Consider the following 23,374-nt stretch of genomic DNA (forward strand, 5'->3'; position numbering starts at 1 on the left):
CAAATGGTAAAGAAACGGAAAATATTGGTAAGAAATAGCTGGACCTAAAGCAAAACGTTTTGCATGCATGTGTCACGCTGTTATGAGTCCTTCCTTCAATGTTTTCAAATAACTGACCAACTGTCTTGATCATGTTAGAGAAACTGACTTCAGTTCTTCTGGCTCGTGTGGCTTGGACAAGTTACAGTCTTTCTTACCTGCCTAGGCCACAAGTAAGATGAAAAACGCTTTGAAAACAGCGAAGAACATATAACCTATTATTATTCAAGCCCTCAAGCAATTTCTTCATATCTTTATAACCTCCATCTGAAACTTATCCTGAGGGTCACTATGTGTCTCCTAATAAACAATCCAGCAACTTAATAAAAAAAGAAATAGTTGGATCTTCTTAATATATTAAAGAACACCATGCATCCTTAAGAAAAACTCTAAGATGCCAATAGGTACAAGCGTCAAGATGTGCCACAGAAAGAGAAAGGCAAATTAATTAATTAACTCGACAAATTTTTATCTAGACTCTATCAGGCACTATTCCAAAGACTAGAGATTCTCATAATGGACAAGAGACAAACATTTCCTGAGGGAAATTTTTACTTTCTGGTGAGAGTAAATAAGAAATGAACAAGAACAAAGAATCAGTAAAATACATGGTATGTTTGGGAATAAAAAGGGAGAAGAATGAAACCATAATGGGGGGTAATCGTGAGTGCTGGGGAGAGAGGGAGTTTGGGAGCTGGGGAGAAGGGTGGTCCTTTTAATACAGGTGGTTGGAAGTTTGGCATTTGAGTGAAGACCCGAAGGAGGGAGGGAGGGAGTGAGCAGTGCAGAAATCTGAGGAAGAACGCTGCAGGCAGAGGGACCCAGACAAGCCTGGGGTGGGAGCCAAGCTCGTGTGTCTGAGGAGCACGGGGGAGAGGACCAGTGTGAGCAGAGTGAAGAAGAGAGATGCAGGCGATGAGAGCAGGGTGGTGACGCACTGGGGAGCAGATCACCCGGAGGGGTGGTGGTTGGTGGTAGTTGGGAAGCGCTGGAGGGCTCTGAGGAGAGGAGTCACACGATATGAATTAGATATTAACAGGATGGCTCAGGCAGCTGGTTATGAACAGAACAGCAAGACAGGAAGCAGAGACCCACTGGCAGTCTCCTGCAGGAAGACAGGTGTGCAATAAGGGCAGCTGGAATGGATGGTGGTGTTGGAAGGGGTGAGAGGTGGTCGGGTTCCAGATGTACTCTGAACACGTGGGTGTGAGAAGTGAGGGGCCCTAAATGTATTCTGAACTTGGAGGTGGTGAGAATAGATCGCTTTCTCACCGTGGAGCTGGCAGGATGTGGGATGTGAACGAAAGAGAAGATCCCAGAATGACTCTTAGGTTTGGGCCTGAGCGACTGAAAAGAGGGAGTTATCATCAGTTGCCATGGAGAGGACTGACTGCGGGAAGACTACAGGATTTGGACGAAGATCACGGGCCCTGTTTTGCATCGATTAAGTGTGAGATGGACATTTTATATTTAAGTGGAGATTCAAGTAGGAAGTTAGCAGAGGAGGCTGGAGATCAGAGGAGAGGTCCAAACTGGAGTTACATTTTTGAGGGTTTTCAGCATTCAGAGAGCCAGCAGAGCCATAAGAATGGATGCGGTCATGGGCTTCCCTGGTGGCGCAGTGGTTGGGGGTCCTCCTGCCGAATCGTAAGGGAATATAAAAGGGAAAAAAGAAATACAGTGGCCAGTAAGCCTAGAGCACCCCATCAAAGGAGGGAGAGGATCTAGTTAGAGGGCGGTCTCCAGTTCCATGACTTAAAGAAATGCACGTAGTTACCAAAATACCATTTTACCTTAATGTATACTAAAGCTAAAACCTACCAACCAGGAAACGTTCATGAAAAACCAACAAATCAGTGAATGATGATTGGACCAACTTCCGATTCTGAAGATTGATTTAACTGTTTTCATCCGAGGAGCTCAGCACTTCAAAATGGTTTATAAACCTCAAATTCACTAAACGCTCTTAATGAAGACAGTTATTAGTCGTGACTTTAGCTATGACAACTACCTGGAAATGTCTTTCGCGAATCATGGACCCCTAGCATATAAGCTCTTACAGGGAGGGCCTACGCACTGTCATTTTCTACTACACCATCTCACCACGGGGACAGGCCTTTGGCAGTAATAAGAGTTAAACAGTTTACTCCCTCCATGTACAGTTTCCCTTAAGCCAAAATTCCAAGCAAACCAATAAATCATGGAGGGAATGACAGAAATTGCATTACGTGGCTTTAACCAGAAGGTCAACATTGAGAGTTTGTTCATGGTTCCATTCCAGAGAGTCCACTTTTTCCAAAGTTTCATCATTTACTTCTATTTCTCTTTCAAAACAACCACCCTGTGATATATAAACATCAACCTCTGATTTTATTGGTGCTGGGATGAAAAACAAGAAGTCTTTGCTCTTTCCTTGCTGTCCCTTGAAATAAGGCCCCAAAGCAGGTGTTTTAGAGCTGCTTTCTGGCTACTTTTACAGGTGGCTGCAAGATTAAACTTTTCAACATAAATTCCTGGGGTGAATACACAGAGGATCGTGGAGGTGATCAAGCTTGCACCTGAAAAACAATAACCCTGCCTGGGTGTCGGAGCTGACTGTGTGCCCTGGGAGCTGCCTTGACTGGCGGGATAGTGTCAGAACACCTCTCAAAGGCACAAAAATGCATTTATGGAAACACATCAGTGATTGACATAAATACACCACATGGGTTTTCAAATCACACATGTTCCCTGGATTTGACTCCCAGCCCCAGCATATGGAAGACCTCTCTTACCAACAATAAGATGGGGCAGGAAGTTCATGCAGGATCTTTCATCTGAACATCTGTTGGCAACACCCACTTCACTGACGCTTAAACCAAGGGCTGAGGGATTTCCCTGGTGCCACTAGCATATGTAGGTAAGCAGGAGCGACAAAGTCCTATTTTCAGATGTGCTCCTGGATAAGCTTCCTCTTCAGGCTTGAAGGTCACGTAGGAAGAAGGCCATTTCTGACCCTGTTCTGAAAGCCATGGTGCTCCAACCCGCTGAGTTAGGAGAGGTAGGGGCTGGGTTTGCACACTGCCGCTCTCTGTGGCAGCAAGGCCCAAAGGGAAGGTGCTTTTCATGACTGCCTGTGTTTCCTTCACTGGGACAGATAGCTGAAATCTAATTAAAAATACTGCCTTGGGCTTCCCTGGTGGCGCAGTGGTTGAGAGTCCGCCTGCCGATGCAGGGGACACGGGTTCGTGCCCCGGTCCGGGAAGATCCCACATGCCGCGGAGTGGCTAGGACCATGAGTCATGGCCGCTGAGCCTGCACATCCGGAAAGTCTGCAGATTTCTCTCCCAGCCCTATTCAGAGGCTCTTGGCTCTGCTCAGACCTCCAAGCAGGAGAAGCTGTGTTTTCAGAGCTTCCAGCTCAGCCAGCTAGCCCTGTTGTTGGAACCCTGCATTTACAAGGCTGACATTGATCAGTCACACAAAGACCACGGCTCCCCTCTGGGTAGGTTCTGTTCCTTTAAAGCTTAGGGACAGGGAGTTTCTGCTTTATCACAGCAGAAAACCATCCCCAACAAGTTGCGGACCCAAACTCCCCCCACTCCCCGTATATTTTGCTTCTGACAGTATCTTGTGCATTCACACCAGGAGGAACAGGGAGATTTACGGTTTACCTCTCCTTTCTGTAACCAGTCAGACTTATATGAAAGTAAGACTAGAAAAGGTTGGGGCAGGGTGGGCACCCAAACCAACAAACCTGCTAAGTGGTATCTCTTGTGATTTGGTAGTTCTGAAGAAAAGAGCAGGATATATTTTTGGAATGTATCTAAACTCCAATTTGAACACAATTGCAACAGATTTCAGTGGTTTCTAGAAATCAAGTCAGATGCATAAATGTCAACGTGCAGGCAATACTTCTGTTGGAGCACTTGGGTCTTTTGCTGTATTACCAGGCAATGGGGGCTCTTTGTTAAATGAATGCAGGTCCCGTCACTAAAGTGGAAACTTTCTATCCAAGGGCGTTTGATAAATGCCATTCTTCAAATCACCAGCTTTTCGCTACGTACCGGGCAGAAAAGATGAACCCGAGCAGAAGACTTGCTTGCTAATCGGTCTAGTGCTCTCACTGCATGTCACGACGTGTTGTTAAGGTATAACATTAATCCATCATTTCGTGTCTGTGTTTTTAAGTACGTAATTCTCTTCTCCAATTTGCACTTAATTTAATGAGGACGGAGCTACTCAGCTTCTTAAGATGCTGAAATGCCAGACTACCAAGAGAAGTATGATTTTCATTGCATGTGAAGTTTCTGTGCGTTAACTGTGGCACATGGAGCGGGCAGGCCTTCAGAGGATTAAAATCAAGTAAACAGAGAATGCTTAAAATCCCGATTTGCTCAAAGGAAGTAACAGGTAGTGGCATTTTGTGGAGTGGGGTGAGAGGAAAGAAATAGCATGTACAAATTCCCAGAGAAGGCTATGAAATCCTGGGCATCTATATTCCCTCCCTTGGAAGATTTCTAAATGGGGGCTAGGTTCGTCTCAACTGGGCCAAATGAAAAGAGGGACTGTTTGGGGAGCATGGACTGTACAGAAAAGTCAGAGTTTTAAATGCTTAGGAATGAAGGCAGTGTGGTGCAGTCTTGGAAGACAGGAGATCTTGCTTTAGCCCATGGGTTTCCCAAGTATACTCATGTAGCTTAACCTCGTTGGGTCTCAGGTGTCTTCATTTTTAAAATGATAGAACCTAGTCCATTGAAGTGTAAGATGATCTTCCAGCACTGTGATTCATTTGCAAGTTAATTAATGGAGTTGGTTTCATTTTTATTTTCAAAGGGCTGACCCTCTCCTCCAACTGGCCATGAAGTTGCTGGACCTGGGCATAAATGGGCTGAGTCACCAAAGGAAAAGTCCACATTCAACCCAGTGATGATGAGCTATTGGACTCTTCTGGATGGGATGAAAACTTAACACAGTAGTTTCATACCATTCAGTTACATGTTGAGAGTTCACACATATAGTTTACAGCAAGGCTTTTATACCTCAGTGAGAAATAACGCCCACTGCTAGGATCATCCCCAAGGATCTCACCTAGTGTCAGAAGAGCTCAGATTGATACTTGAGATTGTTAGAATCAGTACCAAAACCAAATGGCCAGAGCAGCCAACACAGCAAGGACACTGAGACTTTTTTAAACTGGTCTTTAAAAATGTTTTCTCCCCTCCTTCTGAGATCAAGCTCCCTGGGCTTAAGGAACCTACAAGAGCTCTGCTCTTACTCAGGGGGTCTCATGATGGCTGCTGCTTTGACTCTGTCAGGGCAGGGCCGTGTCTGTGACCTTCACACTCTATCCTCCAGTGCCTGCACAGGATCTGGCCTGTAGGCAGCACACAGAAAATGGGGGTTGTACTAAATTGCTGTAAACTGGCTTTTCTAAAGGGACTTGAATTTATACAGAATAGATATCTGGGGAAAAAATAATTTGAAACAGTCTCAACAATCATACTCTAGAAATACTTTTAATTTTGGTTCTAATCATGTGCTTTCATATCAGCTTGATCGATATACTGAGGTGTCATAATTTATGTACAATAACCTGAACACATTTTAAGTGTCTAGCTCATAAGTTCTGAGAAATGTACATCTCCGTGGAACCACTATCCGCATTAAGATACAGAGCACTGCAATTGTCCCTTACAGTTCCTTCATGTCCCATGGCTGTCAGTCCCTCAATCCCATGACCTAGGCAATCTCATAAGTTGTTTTGAACCAACACTTTCTCCCACCTTCATGAATGTCTATTTATCAGTGCTTGAAATCCCACAAGTACATTTAGATTTCAGTCTTTAGGACCCAGGCATGGTGATTAAGTCACATTCTTATTTAAGCTATAAGGATCACCTTTTGAAGAAAAATGCTAAACAAAGCTTTGGTTCTTGAATATGTCATTGCACTCCTTTGCAATAGGCTTATCCTTAAAATATAGTACTTTTGAGAAGCACAAGGGTTCTGTCTTTCTCACCAGAGACCCTGGCTATGACCCTCCCATTTGATAAGGATTTGTCAAGTGCCACTTGTTTGACTATTCCAGGCACCATACTGAGGTGAAGTGGAGCCCAAAAGATGCTTCCCTAATTCTAGGAGCTTAGCAACCTGACAAGGAATTACGTAAACTATTAACTATGTATTAAAGTAATATCTTAGCTATCAGATAGTTTATGGTTTCCTGCATGTCTTCCAATCCTACCTGAACTTCAATGTTGAGTTCTTTTGATTCTACCTCTGAGAGACCTCTTGAATGTCTGTGGCCGGGACTCACAGTCAGGCAAGGCTCCACCTTCTCTCACCTACACTGTTGCAAAAGACCCCTAATTGCAAACTCGGACTCCATCCTTTCGTGGCTAAATTTAACCAGAGTTAAGTTCCTAAAACGCTGGGTCCAGTCCTGCCCCACCTGCTCAAGATAGTTACCAACTTCTCACTTCTTACAGCAAGAAGTAAAAACGATTGAGAATGGCTTTCCAGTCCTTTCCAGTCTGGTCCCAGCCCACACTCTCCAGGTCACTTCCTGCCCCACTTCCCTGTTGGGTGGTCTACTGCAGTCACTCCTGAAGACACACTCACATTTACTCTTGCAGGCCTCTGCTCATGCTTTCCCTTCTACTCAGAACATCCTCTTCCCCGCCTTCACTTGTCAAAATCCTACATATTCTTTGCAGGGTCTCCTCTGGGATAGCTTCCTTAACTTCCCCAGTTGCTCCCTTCCCTTTGCTTCCTTAACATCATTATTGCATTCTCATTAGTTATATTTATATCCTTTCTCCCACTTGATTAATGTATCATTTAGGCAGAAGGACCATGTCTTTTTTTTTTCCTTTCCACTTTACTTTTTCCCCCAGTTTTATTGAGATATAATTGACATATAGCCCTGTATAAGTTTAACGTGTACATAATGATGTGACTTACATATATCATGAAATGATTACCACAGTAAGTTTGGGAATAGCCACCATCTCAGGTAGATACGAAATTAAAAAAAAAAAAAATTTTCTTCGTGATGAGAACTCACATAGGATTTGCTCTCTTAACAACTTTCATACATCACATACAGCAGTGTCCATTATACTTATCATGTTGTACCTTACATCCCTAGTACTTATTTATCTTATAACTATAATGGGAAGTTTGTACCTTTTGACTGCCTCCATCTGATACTCCCCACTTGCACCCCCTGCTAAGGGGCTGTGTCTTATTATCTTTGTATCCTGCTTCTGAGACCAGGGCCTGGCACACAACAGGAGAGAATGAACGTTGAACTGCAGAAGAAACAGCCAGGGGACCACAGCAAGCATATGATGAGCCTGCTAACACGATGAAGGTAGGGGTGGTGAGCACACTGCTGTTACATGCCCACCGCAAATGCATGGGCCAAAGAACTGAAGAGCCTCCGAACAGTGCGAAGTGGAGAAGTCAGAAATATTTAATACTAAAAATGTACATAAACATTCATAGGGCTTCCCTGGTGGCGCAGTGGTTGAGAGTCCGCCTGCCGATGCAGGCGACACGAGTTCGTGCCCCAGTCTGGGAAGATCCCACATGCCGCGGAGCGGCTGGGCCCATGAGCCATGGCCACTGAGCCTGCGCGTCCGGAGCCTGTGCTCCACAACGGGAGAGGCCACAGCAGTGAGAGGCCCGCAAAAAACAAAACAAAACAAAACAAAAAACCAACAACAACAAAAAAAATTCATAGATTATATACAAAGCTATTGCTAAATAGATGTTCTCATTTGTGAAATAAACTAGTAACTACACAATTTTCCAAGAATAAGGACTGGCTGAATAGAGCACAGTACATTCATATCACAGAATACTGTATATATCATTATGTAAAAGTGTAAAAGAGTATATAGTGACACAGAAATATGTTTGCAAGCCAGTGAAAAAGGCAGGTTACAAAACAGTATCTAGTTTAGAAGCCCATTTTTGTAAAGAACAAGGTAGAAGGGACTTCTATCAAAATGGTAACATTGGTTAGAATTGACTGTTTTTTTCTTTTTGTCTGTCCTTCCAGATTTTACACAGTGGACACAGATCATGTTTGTAATAAGTAAAAGAATTATTATAAAACTCATGTACATAGAAAATAATTCTTTAGTTTCAATTTTAGAGAGTAGTCAAATTTTCAGGTTATTTTCCAGGCCAGTTTATTTCTCAACATACATACTACTTGAAATAATTGTAGAAAAAGGTATTTTTATAAGATTCTTTTTCTGGATCTTTCCATTCCTCATTTTAGTTTTTGCTCAGAAAGGCACTGACTTTACTTAGAAAATCACCTTTTTGGGGGTCAAAGTTCTTATTATAAAGTTATTTCAAGGGATACATTCTTAAAACTATTTAAGCAGTAGAAGAAAGTTGCTAGCCTCAAATTCTTCTCTCATTGTCTGTGGGAGGCAAATAAAATTCTATCGCAGTGAAAGAGCTCAAACTGAACGTTCTTTTCTGTCTTTAAAATATGCCTTCAGATGATAGGAAATAAAGCAGAAAGTTGCCCTGAGGAGTTCCATGGAATTGCAATTACTTCTGAAGTCAGAAATGACTTTTAAATAGACTCTCTAATTATGTCTGCTTTAAGTGCCTTTTAAAAGTTTTTAATTGGGTGATAACTAATCCTGACACATTCCCACATGCAAAATACCAACTCTGGGGTTCAGTAGTCCCTTTTGACTCTTTTTGAATAGTCAAAAAAAAAAAAAAAAAAAAAGGGAAAAAAAAAAAAAAAAAAAAAAAAAAAAGGGAGATCCTGACTGTGCCAGAAACTTCTTGGGGACTTGTCATTTGGGCTGGCACCGGCTCTGCTGGGTAAGACTGGCCACAAGATGTGAGTTCTCACAGAACATAAAAATGCAGGGGTCCTTGTGTGTGTGTGTGTGTGTGTGTGTGTGTGTATGTGTGTGTTTCTGTTTATCCTTCATAAATTCATTTATTTTTTTTATTGGGGTATGGCTGTTTTACAATGTTGTGTTAGTTTCTGCTGTACAGCAAAGTGAATCAGCTATATGTATACATATATTCCCTCTTTTTTGGATTACTCAGCAATTAAAAGGAACGAAATTGGGTCATTTGTAGAGACGTGGATGGACCTAGAGTCTGTCATACAGAGTGAAGTAAGTCAGAAAGAGAAAAACAAATGTCTTATATTAATGTATATATGTGGAATCTAGGGACACTTGTTTAAAAAATGTTAACAAATGACTTATTTACAAAACAGAAACAGACTCACAGAGAAAGCGAACTTATGGTTACCAAAGGGGGAGGCATTAACAGGTACACACTACTATATATAAAATAAACAACAAGGACCTACTGTATAGCACAGGGAACTATATTCAATATTTTGTAATAACCTGTAATGGAAAAGAATATATATATATGTATATACATATACATATATATGTATATATCTGAGTCACTGCTGTACACACCTGAAACTAACATAATATTGTAAATCAACTATACTTCAATTACAAAAAAGAGTGAAGAAGTTCAGTGCAGCCACAACAGAACATTAAACCAAGGAGGGGCCCTTCTAAACACGGGGCCCTGTACAGTTGCAAAGGCTGCACACTGATAAAGCTGGCCCCATTGCTGAGATTGCCTTCTGTGATCCCTCAGAAGTTGCAGCTCATCAGGGTATAACTCTTTCAAGCATCTATGGCTTGGCACTTTGCTAACTGGGATAGTCAATAAGTTTACTTATGTATTAATAAATTTATTAATTTATTTTATAAATAAATTAATCCATCAACCATGTACTCAAAACTCCATCTCTATTGGGGCACAGAACTTCTATGCTGAACTGCTACTCAGCAGTAACACTAAAAATGTTTCCTGGGTGGGTTGTTGACTCTGACCATTGGATCAATTCATTCATCCATCCAATAAATATTCACAGGACTTTTGCCATATGGTAGGCACTGGGGATACAAAGAAGAGGGTCACAGTATCTCTACCCTCAAATGTCTCCTATTTCTCAGGAGACAAACATGTATATAGCTGATTGTTGGAGAGAGGTGGCCAGGGGAAGTTTCCCAGAGATGGAAACAACTGAATTGAACCATGAAGGAAAGACAGGAGTTGTCAGGAGTACCAAAGTGGGAAAGTGACAAGAAGAAAGGGCATTTCGGGTGATGTGAACATATGTGAAGTTAAGAAAGATGAAATTGCAAGGGGCACTCAGAGAAGGGTTAAGGGATCAGTATTGCAAAATTACACACTTAGAAGGGCAGGTGCTGAAGCTGTCTGTTTTCGGAGCTGCTAGCAAATTACCAGAGCTGTTATAAGCAATTATAGCTATAGTAAATGAAAAACTGGGCAGAAGTTAACAGATAAATTAGCAGAGAGAGAAGAAGGAAGATTGGAAGGGGTGAGATGGAGAGGGTGTGTGGGTGGGAAGTGCTATGTAATATGGGAGAACTTATTCCAAGAGCTCCCCACTGATGATGGACAACATAATTGCCCCCATCAAGGAGGCTTCACAAGGTGAAATGATAGCATGTATCCTGCAGCAAAGCTGATAAGCACACTCCACTGACTCTCAACATACCCTGCAGAGGCACCAAGCCAAATCTGGGGTCCTTGGATTCTGCACAAAATGCACAGGGGTGATTAGAGATTTCTCCAGACAGCTAGCGCTCCCTTAAAGCCATCCTGTGTACTGCTGTGTGTTGGATCAGGATTGATTCAAAGGAGCAGCTCAGAAGGCTGCTACCAACCTGTGGCATCTATGGATGAGACAGCGTGTGAACGTGTGAATTCACGGGAATGAGTCACAGAGATCAACTCTTAGAAATCAGAATTCCCTGCCTATAGGTGACCGCTGAAACAGTTCACTAAGATACTCCTTTCTGAAAGGAATGTGCTGTTTTATTTGATAACTAATTGTTTTGACCTCCCCCTGCTTGGAAGATTTTAAAAAGAATAATAATAATAACTTATATGTGTCCAATGCAAAGACTCCTAAACCAGGCAAGACATCACAGTCAACTATAGAAAAAAATGTACGTCCAGACCCATCTCAGACTTCCTGAATCAGATTTTGGAGATGGAGCCCTGGCCTGTATGTTTATTTTTAAAAAACTCCCAAGGGGATTCTGGTGTACAGCCAGGGTTGACAACCAGTTTGTCTGATTTTTGTGTGTTATTTTATCTCTGCTGCTGGATTCTGGATTTGGGAGGGGGTAGTTCCTAGTGCCCTAATCAACTGAAGGCATCCCATTTTCTTGGGCATAGGGGAGGTCAGTCCATTCCCAAATTAAGCCCCGTGTGACAGAAATATTATCTCCAATGACTGGAGAGGGGAATTTTCAGCCTCTGAGATTTCTACACAAGGGAGCCCAGGCTCTGTGTGTAAAAACACCTGAGAAAAGAATCCACATATGTTCTAGACATGGCGTTAGGGGATTTAGGTGGAATGTCTACTTAGTTCTCCCAACAACTTGGCAGTTCAGCAGACATGCATCGAGCATGTACTGGGTGGCTGGTGCCTTGCCTGCACTGGTGACTGGGCTGGTATGCCAGCCCTCCAGGAGCTCACAGTCTGGAGAGAAAACAAGTAATTAATATCTCATTTTTCCAGGGAGGAAGAGGAGTTCAGAGGGGTTGGGGAACTTATTTAAGGCCAGACAGTTAGTAAGGCTTGGAACTGGGATATTTAATCTGGTCTCATCCCAAAGCCCCTTTGTGATTCCCAAAGTGACAGGACAATGTGACCCAGAGGTGATGGGGTGTCACAGTCTGCCACGTAGCTGCATGTATTACAGCAGACATCCTGATGCTAGTGGAAGGTAAAGAATTCGGGGAGGGTTTTATGGCACCCTGGAGCTCTTTACTCAGGACTACTACCCATTTTACAGACGCCTTGGGAGGGGGCACAAAGCCTTTTTGAACTTCAGTTTCTCCAGCTGTCAGTGGGAGTATCAAGGTCTGCCCTAGCTGTAGCAAGATTACGTGTGTAAGGGTTTGGGGCTCTTTGGAGAAAGGCTTCAAGCATGAGATTATCTTTTTTGATATCTACAACAGGCAAAGGGCTTTGGCTACAATGTGCTCCAGAGAACAGCTCATGTCTCTGTCTTTAGGGGGATTATTTAGTTTTGACAACCATTTTAACAGTTTCTCAGCTGCCTTCAAAGATTTAATACTTCAGAAAATAGCAGGGCTTGAAACTTAAGAGAATAAATCATAAGAGTTCTTTAAAAAAAAAAAGAAAATAGCAGGGCTTGAAACTTAAGAGAATAAATCATAAGAGTTCTTTAAAAAAAAAAAGAAAATAGCAGGGCTTGAAACTTAAGAGAATAAATCATAAGAGTTCTTAAAAAAAATGAAAATAGCAGGGCTTTGGGGAAGAAAAAAACATATTAAATCACTGATTTATGCAGCTTAGAGGTAATAATTTCTAAGGTGTTAAGGAAAGACATAGAATACATGATACTTAAGAGCACACAGGCTGACATCAGAATTGAATCCTTCTCGAAACATCTTCTGGAATATATATATTTATATATGTATAACTGAACCACTTTGCTGTACACCTGAAACTAACATAACATTGTAAATCAACTATATTTCAATAAATTTTTTTTTAATTTTAAAGATAAAATAAAATTTTCATCTCTGTCAGAAGAATTGATGAACCTATTAAAAGCTATTAAGGGCTTCCCTGGTGGCGCAGTGGTTGGGAGTCCACCTGCCGATGCAGGGGACATGGGTTTGTGCCCTGGTCTGAGAAGATCCCACATGGCGCGGAGCGGCTGGGCCCGTGAGCCATGGCCGCTGAGCCTGCGCGTCCGGAGCCTGTGCTCTGCAACGGGAGAGGCCACAACAGTGAGAGGCCCGCGAACCGCAAAAAAAAAAAAAAAAAAAGAGCTATTAAAATATAAAAAAAAAAAGAAACCCCACAACATCTTCTGGTAGAAATGACTAGAGAATAGAAAAGAGCATTGAACTGAGGTGTCAGGGTACCCTCCTTTTAGATCCAGCTCTGCCACTAACGAAGTCATCTTGGGTAAGTCTCTTTATCTCTGAGCCCCAGTTCCCTCCCCAGAAAAAGAAGGGTTTTGACTGGATTTAGTCTCAGGTCCTTCCCAGCATAACACCCCAAGATCTATAAGGACTATGATTCACAGAAGGAGTAGGGCTAGTGCCCTAGGGAGAATCCATGAACCCAGGAGAAGAGCAGCAAAGAGCAGCCAACAGCTATTACGTCATCACTCACCCTGCCCATGTCATGGCAGCCGTGTTCTCAGCTTGGCTGAGCCGCTTCTCCTGGAGGCAAGGCCCTGTTTTGATTGCCCCTGACCCACTTGAGCCCTTCTTCCCTCTCGGTAAAGCCTGTGAAAGGATAATGGCTATGGTGGAGAATTCTTAAGGATTCGTGGGTAGAATTCAGGAGGTCCATGAACTTGCACTAAGTTCTCTATTGCTCCATGCCAAACTACCCCAGAACTTAGCAGCATGAAACAACAAATATTTAGTACCTCATCGTTTCTGTGGGGCAGGAATGGCTCAGCTGGCTGTCTGTGGCTCCTGGTTTCTCATGAGGCTTCAGTCAAGCTGTTGGGCAGGGCTGCAGTTTCATCTGAAGGTTCCAGTGGAGGCGGACGTGGGGTCCACTTTCAAGCTCACTCATGCAATCGTTGGTGGTCCCCAGTCCCTTGTCATGTGGGCCCCTCACAGGGCTGCCTCACCATATCCTAGCTCTCTTCCCCAGAGTGAGCGATGCAAGAGAGAGTCAGAGGGACTGCTTTTCCCAGAATTGTGTCCCCCACCAAATCTGAATGTTGAAGAGCTAACCCCTAATGTGACTGTATTTAGAGATAGGGCTTTTAGGAGATATTATGGTTCAAGAGGTCATAAGGGTGGGGTCCTAACCCAACAAGATTGGTGGCCTATAAGAAGAGGAAGGCAGAGAGAGCTCTTTCCCTCTCTGTGCACACCAAGGAAAGGTCATGTGAGCGCCCAGTGAGAAGGCAGCCACCTGTGAGCCAGGAACTGACCATGCTGGCGCGCTGAGCTGACATCCAGCCTCCAGAACTGAGAACATTAGTTTCTGCTGTTTAAGCCCCACAGTCTATGGTATTTTGTTATGGCAGCCCAAGCAGACTAATACAGAGAGCATGCCCAAGAGGGAAGTCACAGTCTTTCTGTAAGCTAATCTCAGAAGTGATATCAGCCATCACTTCTACCATATTCTATTCATTAGAAGTGAGTCAGGAGTCAGTACATCCAGCGGACTCTCAAGGAAAGAGATAGGAAGACCAAGAGGTAGGGGGTGGTCATTGGGGGCCATCTTAGAAGCTGCCTACCACCGAGGGAAAAATTTACATCTTTATTTTCATTAACCTCTAACTGGATTTAGCACAACGTTCAATGGTAAATGTTGGCAACCGATCACTGTAGTATGGGCAGCAGCTGTGCTTTTGTAACCAACAGAAATCACAACTATTTTCATAATTTATAGTTGTGGGACATACCCACCCTGCTTACCACTACTCCAAAATATAAAAGTTATGAGATCTACTGTGCTAGATCTTATTTAATGTATTAAGGCAGAAATTCATATTACTGTATAACAAGTTTAAAAAATATTTGGACCCCATTTCTTCTGTAACTTTTTGTGTTTTATTTTATGAACTGTAAAACATTATCCTGAGACATGATCTGTAGGTGTCACCAAACTGTTAAAGTACTGGTGGCACAAAAAGTTTAGGAATTCCTAAGCAAGTTGCTCTCCAAGTGCGGTCCTAGGACAGCAGCATTAATATCCCCTGGGAATTAGTCCAATTTCCAACAAGCTCTCAGGTGATACTCTTGGTCCAGGGACCACTTTTTGAAAACCACTGCCCTTGACTAAAATATAACTATTGATATCTATTAACCAAGCCTCCTTTGGTGCCACTAACTAGTTTCTCTTTCAGGGCAAGTTAACCCTTCAGAGTTTATTCATATGTTAAATAGAACAATAACAAAAATATCTGCCAACCTGCAGAAGTTGTGTGAGAAGAGGAAATAATATATCTGCAGTACTTGGCACGGTGCCTGGTATGTAGTAGAAGCTCACAAAGTAAGTGTTATTAGTCGTATTATGATTTTTGTCATTTAAAATTCTTACCAAGCCCCAGTCTTGCCTTTCGGGGCTTAAGAGTAGGAGAGAAGAGATATGCAAGCAGTTCCATGTAAGGAAAATCTTGAGATGCTGCTGGAGATTAGAGCAGGATATCCAGCTGCAAAGAGGGCAGATGTGGCTCAATGTAGTTCCCTCATTTCTAGTCACTCTTGGGTGAGCCTCTCACTCATCCTTCAAGGTTGGCAAAGCAAGCACTACACCTGTCCTTCTAACATTATACTGATAAAAGAGGAAACAGTCTGAGGGAGACCAGTTACTAGCCAAAGGTCATGAAGCTTGCACACAGCACAGGGCACTAATCATCCAGGGCTTTCCACACACCCATGTGGCCTCTTGATCTCTGGTTACTAGGAGATGTGTCCCTGAAGGACATTTAGGGATTAACCCCATGATATGCAGGGTCCAGAGGAGGCCAGGGGTGCTGGCTCAGCTGAGGTATGAGGCTGCCAAGAAGCTATCTACTTGGGAAGTCCTAAAAGAGAAAAATGGCAGGCCACCTGCATGCCTCCATTGTGGGATACATGGGTGCCTCCAACTTCCTTCACAGACTCCACAGACTGACACTTCTCTCTGCCCCACACAGCTGGGTGCCAAAGGCTATGGAAAAGGAATGCTTCAGAATTTATCTCTTTTGTCAGATGTGACATTTTTCTCTTGCTTTTGGGGCCCAGTGTAAAGGTAACATATTCAGCTAAGTCCTTCCAAGAGTACATGCTGAATGGATATTTGTTTTCCTCCATGAGACTAGAAGGTGATGATGAAAGATTTAAAATCAAGCTCCATTACAGGGACCTCTGTGAGACCAGAAGGGTGACGAGGGAATATTTAAAATCTAACACCATCCCAGGAGTTGAAGCTTTGGCCATCATATCTGAAGGTAAGGGAGAGCTCCAGTAGACAAATGTTTCTGACTCTGACAGACTGGTCTGAATGACCCTCCCTCAGACTTCATCCCAGGACGATGCAGGAAACAGCCAGCCCAGAGCACTAGACCCACATGCTTTTCTGTCATCCTTCCAGCACTTTGTGGTGCACTTGCCTTAACTCATCTCTTAGCTGTTCTTCCTGAGTCTTTTTTCACGGCTCAACAAGTGGCAGCCACACAAGCCTAGGAATGTGTCAGAAGAGGCAAGAAACAACTGGAGAGATCCATTTAAAGTGGTTTGGTCAGAAAGATCTCTATTTAATAACCCTCAGTGGTTATTTTCGTGAACACTCCTCTCAGGTAAATAATTTCCTGCTCTTTCATGAGGAGCTACATGCTCAGAGCAAATGAGGCTCTGAGATACTGGGCCAGCCCTTTATTCTAACAAGATCCATTCTCTGGAAAACCAAGTTCAGTCCAGCTTCTGCCCCATGAGAGCACGCTTGGAGTCATGATGCCATCTATCTCCCTCGTGAAATATGCAGAAAATGAATCTCCAAATGGACTGCAAGCTTACATTACTACAGTGAATGACAGTGCAAAATTAAGGATGCTGAGGACTGCTGGAAAACAAACACTTGGGTAAAAATGGAAAAGTTCTGGGAATTCCCTGGTGGTCCAGAGGTTGGGACTCTGCACTTCCTGATTGGGGAGCTAGGATCCCACAGGCTACGCGACGCAGTCAGAAAAAAAAAAAAGGAAAAGTTCTGTCAAGAGATACGTGTTCTCTGTTTCTTTCTTGTTCTCTCTGTTAATATGAGGATCTAACTATTAACTTTAGAGGGAAAAGCACCATTCTGGAAGACTCTGAGAGAGAACTTCTCATCTTTTCTATTTATGTAATTCACTCTACTGGTTGGGTCTGTTCATTTCTATAACCCAGCACCTACAGAGCCCTCAGTGGGTGAGGAATTTCTCTTCCCCACTTCTTTGTGACTCCCTCTCATGTTGCCTTTGGCCCCTGAAACTAGCTCCCTTCTCTCACCTCAGAGCGCCCAGCCCAGCTGCCCCCATGTTAGTCTCCTCTTACCACATGGAGATGTCTGAGGGTGGATGTGTGCCTCCTAACTGGGTTATCCTCAGCATCTCCCTCTTAGTTTCTTCCTTTGAGTGTCAGTTGTTTTTTTTTCTTTTTGCCCCTCTCCTTCCTTTGATTTCTAAGGTCAAGTGGTCTCTCCAAATTGCTGAGGCTCACCCTCCCTACTCATGAGTAATGCTAACCTCTCCAGTCTCTTTGGGACCTGCTGGGGCAGTTGTCCTTTCCTGCTTTCATCATTGTGGCAGAGACAACGAGTGCTCACCAAATACCCCATGGCCTCTCCTAAATTCCCCAGCCTCTTCTGACTACTTCTGGGCAAGGGAAAGTGACAGAGTGATCTGGGTCTCTCCCAGGCTGAGTTAGCTAAGAGCCTGTGTGCCTCCTTCATCCCTCTCCTCTCCTGCTGCAGTGACCTTGAGCACCAAAGGTCAAGAAGATCCTGTTGACAGGATGGAGGGACCGATCTCCACGTCACTGAATGGACTCATGCTAACCTGCACTTCGGGGCAAGAATTAAACTTTGGCTGGACTAAGCCACTGAGATTTTTAAAAAGTTACCTCAGTCTCGTCAAGCCTATCTTGGCTAATACAACCCTCATCTCTTTCTTTCTCTTTTGCTACTGGATTGTTCCCCTCTTCTTGACCCAAGTTCAAGCCCCCACCCTTTTTTTTTAAACATCTTTATTGGAGTATAATTGCTTTACAATGGTGTGTTAGTTTCTGCTATATAACAGAGTGAATCAGCTATACGTATACACATATCCCCATATCTCTTGCCTCTTGCGTCTCCCTCCCTCCCACCCTCCCTATCTCACCCCTCTAGGTGGTCACAAATCACCAAGCTGATCTCCCTGTGCTATGCGGCTGCTTCCCCCTAGCTATCTATTTTACATTTGGTAGTGTATGTATGTCCATGCCACTCTCTCACTTCGTCCCAGCTTACCCTTCCCCCTTCCCATGTCCTCAAGTCTATTCTCTAGTAGGTCTGCATCTTTATTCCCATCTTGCCCTTAGGTTCTTCATGAAGATTTTTTTTTTTTTAGATTCCATATATATTGTGTTAACATATGGTATTTGTTTTTCTCTTTCTGACTTACTTCACTCTGTATGACAGTCTCTAGGTCCATCCACCTCACTACAAATAATTCAATTTAGTTCCTTTTTATGGCTGAGTAATATTCCATTGTATATATGTGCCACATCTTCCTTATCCATTCATCTGTCAATGGACACTTAGGTTGCTTCTATGTCCTGGCTATTGTAAATAGAGCTGCAATGAACATTGTGGTACATGACTCTTTTTGAATTGTGGTTTTCTCAGGGTATATGCCCAGTAGTGGGATTGCTGGGTCATATGGTAGTTCTATTTTTAGTTTTTTAAGGAACGTCCATACTGTTCTACATAGTGGCTGTTATCAAATGACATTCCCATCCACAGTGCAAGAGGGTTCCCTTTTCTCCACACACTCTCCAGCATTTATTGTTTGTAGATTTTTGATGATGGCCATTCTGACCAGTGTGAGGCGATACCTCTTTGTAGTTTTGTTTTGCATTTCTCTGATGATTAGTGATGTTGAGCATCCTTTCATGTGTTTGTTGGCAATCTGTATATCTTCTTTGGAGAAATGTCTATTTAGGTCTTCTGCCCATTTTTGGATTGGGCTGTTTTTTTGATATTGAGCTGCATGAGCTGCTTGTATATTTTGGAGATTAATCCTTTGTCAGTTGCTTCATTTGCAAATATTTTCTCCCATTCTAGGGGTTGTCTTTTCGTCTTGTTTATGGTTTTCTTTGCTGTGCAAAAGCTATTAAGTTTCATTAGGTCCCATTTGTTTATTTTTGTTTTTATGTTCATTTCTCTAGGAATTGGGTCAAAAAGGATCTTGCTGTGTTTTATATTGTAGAGTGTTTTGCCTATGTTTTCCTCTAAGAGTTTTATAGTGCCTGGCCTTACATTTAGCTCTTTATTCCAATTTGAGTTTATTTTTGTGTTAGGGAGTGTTCTAATTTCATTCTTTTACATGTAGCTGTCCAGTTTTCCCAACACCAATTATTGAGGAGGCTGTCTTTTCTCCATTGTATATTCTTGCCTCCTTTATCAAAAATAAGGTGACCATATGAGCATGGTTTTATTTCTGGGATTTCTATCCTGTTCCATTGATCTATATTTCTGTTTTTGTGCCAGTACCATACTGTCTTGATTACTGTAGCTTTGTAGTATAGTCTGAAGTCAGGGAGCCTGATTCCTCCAGCTCCATTTTTCCTTCTCAAGATAGCTTTGGCTATTGGGGGTCTTTTGTGTTTCCATACAAACTGTGAAATTTCTTGTTCTACTTCTTTGAAAAATTCCATTGGTAGTTTGATAGGGATTGCATTGAATCTGTAGATTGCTTTGGGTAGTACAGTCATTTTCACAATGTTGATTCTTCCAATCCAAGAACATGGTATATCTCACCATCTGTTTGTATCATCTTTCATTTCTTTCATCAGTGTCTTATTGTTTTCTGAATACACGTCTTTTGTCTTCCTAGGTAGGTTTATTCCTAGATATTTTATTCTTTTTGTTGCAATGGTAAATGGAAGTGTTTCCTTAATTTCTCTTTTAGATTTTTCATCATTAGTGTATAGGAGATTTCTGTGCATTACTTTTGTATCCTGCTACTTTACCAAATTCATTGATTAGCACTAGGAGTTTTCTGGCAGCATCTTTAGGATTCTCTACGTATAGTATCATGTCCTCTGCAAACACTGACAGCTTTACTTCTTCTCTTCTGATTTGGATTCCTTTTATTTCTTTTTCTTCTCTGATGGCTGTGGCTAAAACTTGAAATACTATATTCAATGACAGTGGTGACAGTGGGCAACCTTGTCTTGTTCCTGATCTTAGAGTAAATGGTTTCAGTTTTTCACCATTGAGAATGATGTTAGCCCTGGGTTTGTCACATATGGCCTTTATTATGTTGAGGTAAGTTCCCTCTATGCTTACTTTCTGGAGGGTTTTTATCATAAATGGGAGTTGAATTTTGTTGAAAGCTTTTTCTGCATCTGTTGCGATGATCATATGGTTTTTATCCTTCAATTTGTTAATATGGTAAATCACATTGATTGATTTGCGTGTATTGAAGAATCCTTTCTGGGATTATTCCTGGGATAAACTGCATTTGATCATGGTGTGTGGTCCTTTAAATGTGCTGTTGGATTCTATTTGCTAGTATTTTGTTGAGGATATTTGCATCTATGTTCATCAGTGATATTGGCCTGTAGTTTTCTTTTTTTGTGACATCTTTGTCTGGTTTTGGTATCAGGGTGATGATGGCCTTGTAGAATGAGTTTGGGAGTGTTCCTCCCTCTGCTATATTTTGGAAGAGTGTGAGAAGGATAGGTGTTAGCTATTCTCTAAATGTTTGATATAATTCGTCTGTGAAGCCATCTGGTCCTGTGCTTGTGTTTGTGGGAACATTTTAAATCTCAGTCTCAATTTCAGTGTTTGTGATTGGTCTGTTTATATTTTCTATTTCTTCCTGGTTCAGTTTTGGAAGGTTGTGCTTTTCTAAGAACTTGTCAATTTCTTCCAGGTTGTCCATTTTATTGGCATATAGTTGCTTATAGTAAACTCTCATGATCCTTTGTATTTCTGCAATATCAGTTGTTACTTCTCCTTTTCCATTTCTAATTCTATTGATTTCAGTCTTCTTTTTTCTAGATGAGTGTGGCTAATTGTTTACCAATTTTGTTTATCTTCTCAGAGAAGCAGGTTTTAGTTTTATTGATCTTTGCTATTGTTTCCTTCATTCCTTTTTCATTTTTTCGGATCTGGTCTTTATGATTTCTTTCATCTGCTAACTTTGGTGTCTTTTTGTTCTTCTTTCCCTAATTGCTTTAGGTGTAAGGTTAGGTTGTTTATTTGAGATGTTTCTTGTTTCTTGAGGTAGGATTATATTGCTATAAACTTCCTGCTTAGAACTGCTTTTGCTGCATCCCATAGGTTTTGGGTCATTGTGTTTTCATTGTCATTTGTTTCTAGGAATTTTTTGATTTCCTCAGTTATCTCTTGGCTATTTCGTAGTGTATTGTTTAGCCTCCATGTGTTTGTATTATTTACAGGTTTTTTCCTCTAATTGATATCTAGTCTCAAAGCATTGTGGTCAGAAAAGATACTTGATATGATTTCAATTTTCTTACATTTACCACACTTGATTTGTGATCCGAGATATGATCTATCCTGGAGAATGCTCCATGAGTACTCGAGAAGAAAGTGTATTCTGTTGTTTTTGCATGGAATGTCCTATAAATATCAATTAAGTCCATCTTGTTTAATGTATCATTTAAAGCTTGTGTTTCCCTATTTATTTTCGTTTTGGATGATCTGTCCTTTGGTGAAAGTGGGGTGTTAAAGTCCCCTACTATGAGTGTATTACTGTCGATTTCTGCTTTTATGGCTGTTAGCATTTGCCTATGTATTGAGGTGCTCCTATGTTGGGTGCATAAATATTTACAATTGTTATATCTTCTTCTTGGATTGTCCATTGATCATTATGTAGTGTCCTTCTTTGTCTCCTGTAAAAATCTTTGCCTTAAAGTCTGTTTTGTCTGATATGAGAATCGCTACTCCAGCTTTCTTTTGATTTCCATATGCATGGAATATCTTTTACATCTCCTCACTTTCAGTCTCTATGTGTCCCTACGTCTGAAGTGGGTCTCTTGTAGACAGCGTATATATGGGTCTTGTTTTTGTATCCATTCAGCCAATCTATGTCTTTTGGTTGGAGCATTTAACCCATTTATATTTAAGGTTATTATCGATATCTATGTTCCTATTATCACTTTCTTAATTGTCTTGGGTTTTTTATTGTAGATCTTCTCGTTCTCTTGTGTTTCCTGCCTAGAGAAGTTCCTTTAGCATTTGTTGCAAAGCTGGTTTGGTGGTGCTGAATTCTGTTAGGTTTTGCTTGTCTGTAAAGGTTTTAATTTCTCCATGGAATCTGAATGAGATCCTTGCTGGGTAGAGTAATCTTGGTTGTAGGCTTTCATCACTTTAAATATGTCCTGCCACTCCCTTCTGGCTTGCAGAGTTTCTGCTGAGAGATCAGCTGTGAACCTTATGGGGATCCCCTTGTATGTTATTTTTCCCTTGCTGCTTTTAATATTTGTTCTTTGTATTTAACTTTTGATAGTTTGATTAATATGTGTCTTGGTATGTTTCACCTTGAATTTACCCTGTATGGGACTCTCAGCATTTTCTCAACTTGATTGAATATTTGCTTTCCCATATTAGGGAAGTTTTTGACTATAATATCTTCAAATATTTTCTCAGTCGCTTTCTTTTTCTCTTCTTCTGGGACCCCTATAATTCAAATGTTGGTGTGTTTCATGTTGTCCCAGAGGTCTTTGAGACTTCCTCAATTCTCTTCATTCTTTTTTCTTTTTTCTGCTCTGCAGTAGTTATTTCCACTATTTTGTCTTCCAGGTCATTTCTCCATTTTTTCTGCCTCAGTTATCCTGCTATTGATCCCTTCTAGAAAATTTTAAATTTCATTTATTGTGTTATTCACCATTGTTTGTTTGCTCTTTAGTTCTTCTAGGTCCTTTTTAAAGGTTTCTTGTATTTTCTCCATTCTATTTCCAAGATTTTGGATCATCTTTAGTATCATTACTCTGAATTCTTTTTCATGTAGACTGCCTATTTCCTCTTCATTTGTTTGGTTTGGTGGGTTTTTACTTTACTACTTCATCTTCTGTGTGTTTCTCTGTATTCTCATTTTGCTTAACTTACTGTGTTTGGGGTCTCCTTTTCACAGGCTGCAGGTTCGTAGTTCCCATTGTTTTTGATGTCTTCCCCTAGTGGCTAAGGTTGGTTCAGTGGGTTGTGTAGGCTTCTTGGTGGAGGGTAGTAGTGCCTATTTTCTGGTGGATGAGGCTGCATATTGTGTTTCTGGTGGGCAGGACCTCGTCCAGTGGTGTATTTTGGGGTGTCTGTCACCTTATTATGATTTTAGGCAACCTCTCTGCTAATGGGTGGGGTTGTGTTCCTGTCTTGCTAGTTGTTTGGCATGGGGTGTCCAGCACTGTAGCTTGCTCATGGTTGAGTGGAGCTGGGTCTTAGCATTGAGGTGGAGATCTCTGGGAGAGCTTTCACAGTTTGATATTACGTGGAGCTGGGAGGTCTCTGGTGGACCAATGTCCTGAACTTGGCTCTCCGACCTCAGAA

At 41.8% G+C, this 23,374-nt stretch overlaps 1 protein-coding gene across 2 annotated transcripts in view; it reads right to left on the minus strand.

Annotated features, from left to right (window-relative positions):
- Positions 1-23,374, minus strand: part of FAT3 (FAT atypical cadherin 3) — a 552,420-nt gene that overhangs the window by 59,163 nt on the left and 469,883 nt on the right. The gene's annotated exons all lie outside the window — the stretch shown is intronic.

This window comes from Neophocaena asiaeorientalis, unplaced genomic scaffold (genome assembly GCF_003031525.2).
Source record: "Neophocaena asiaeorientalis asiaeorientalis breed wild unplaced genomic scaffold, Neophocaena_asiaeorientalis_V1.1 scaffold143, whole genome shotgun sequence".
Lineage (NCBI taxonomy): Eukaryota > Metazoa > Chordata > Mammalia > Artiodactyla > Phocoenidae > Neophocaena > Neophocaena asiaeorientalis.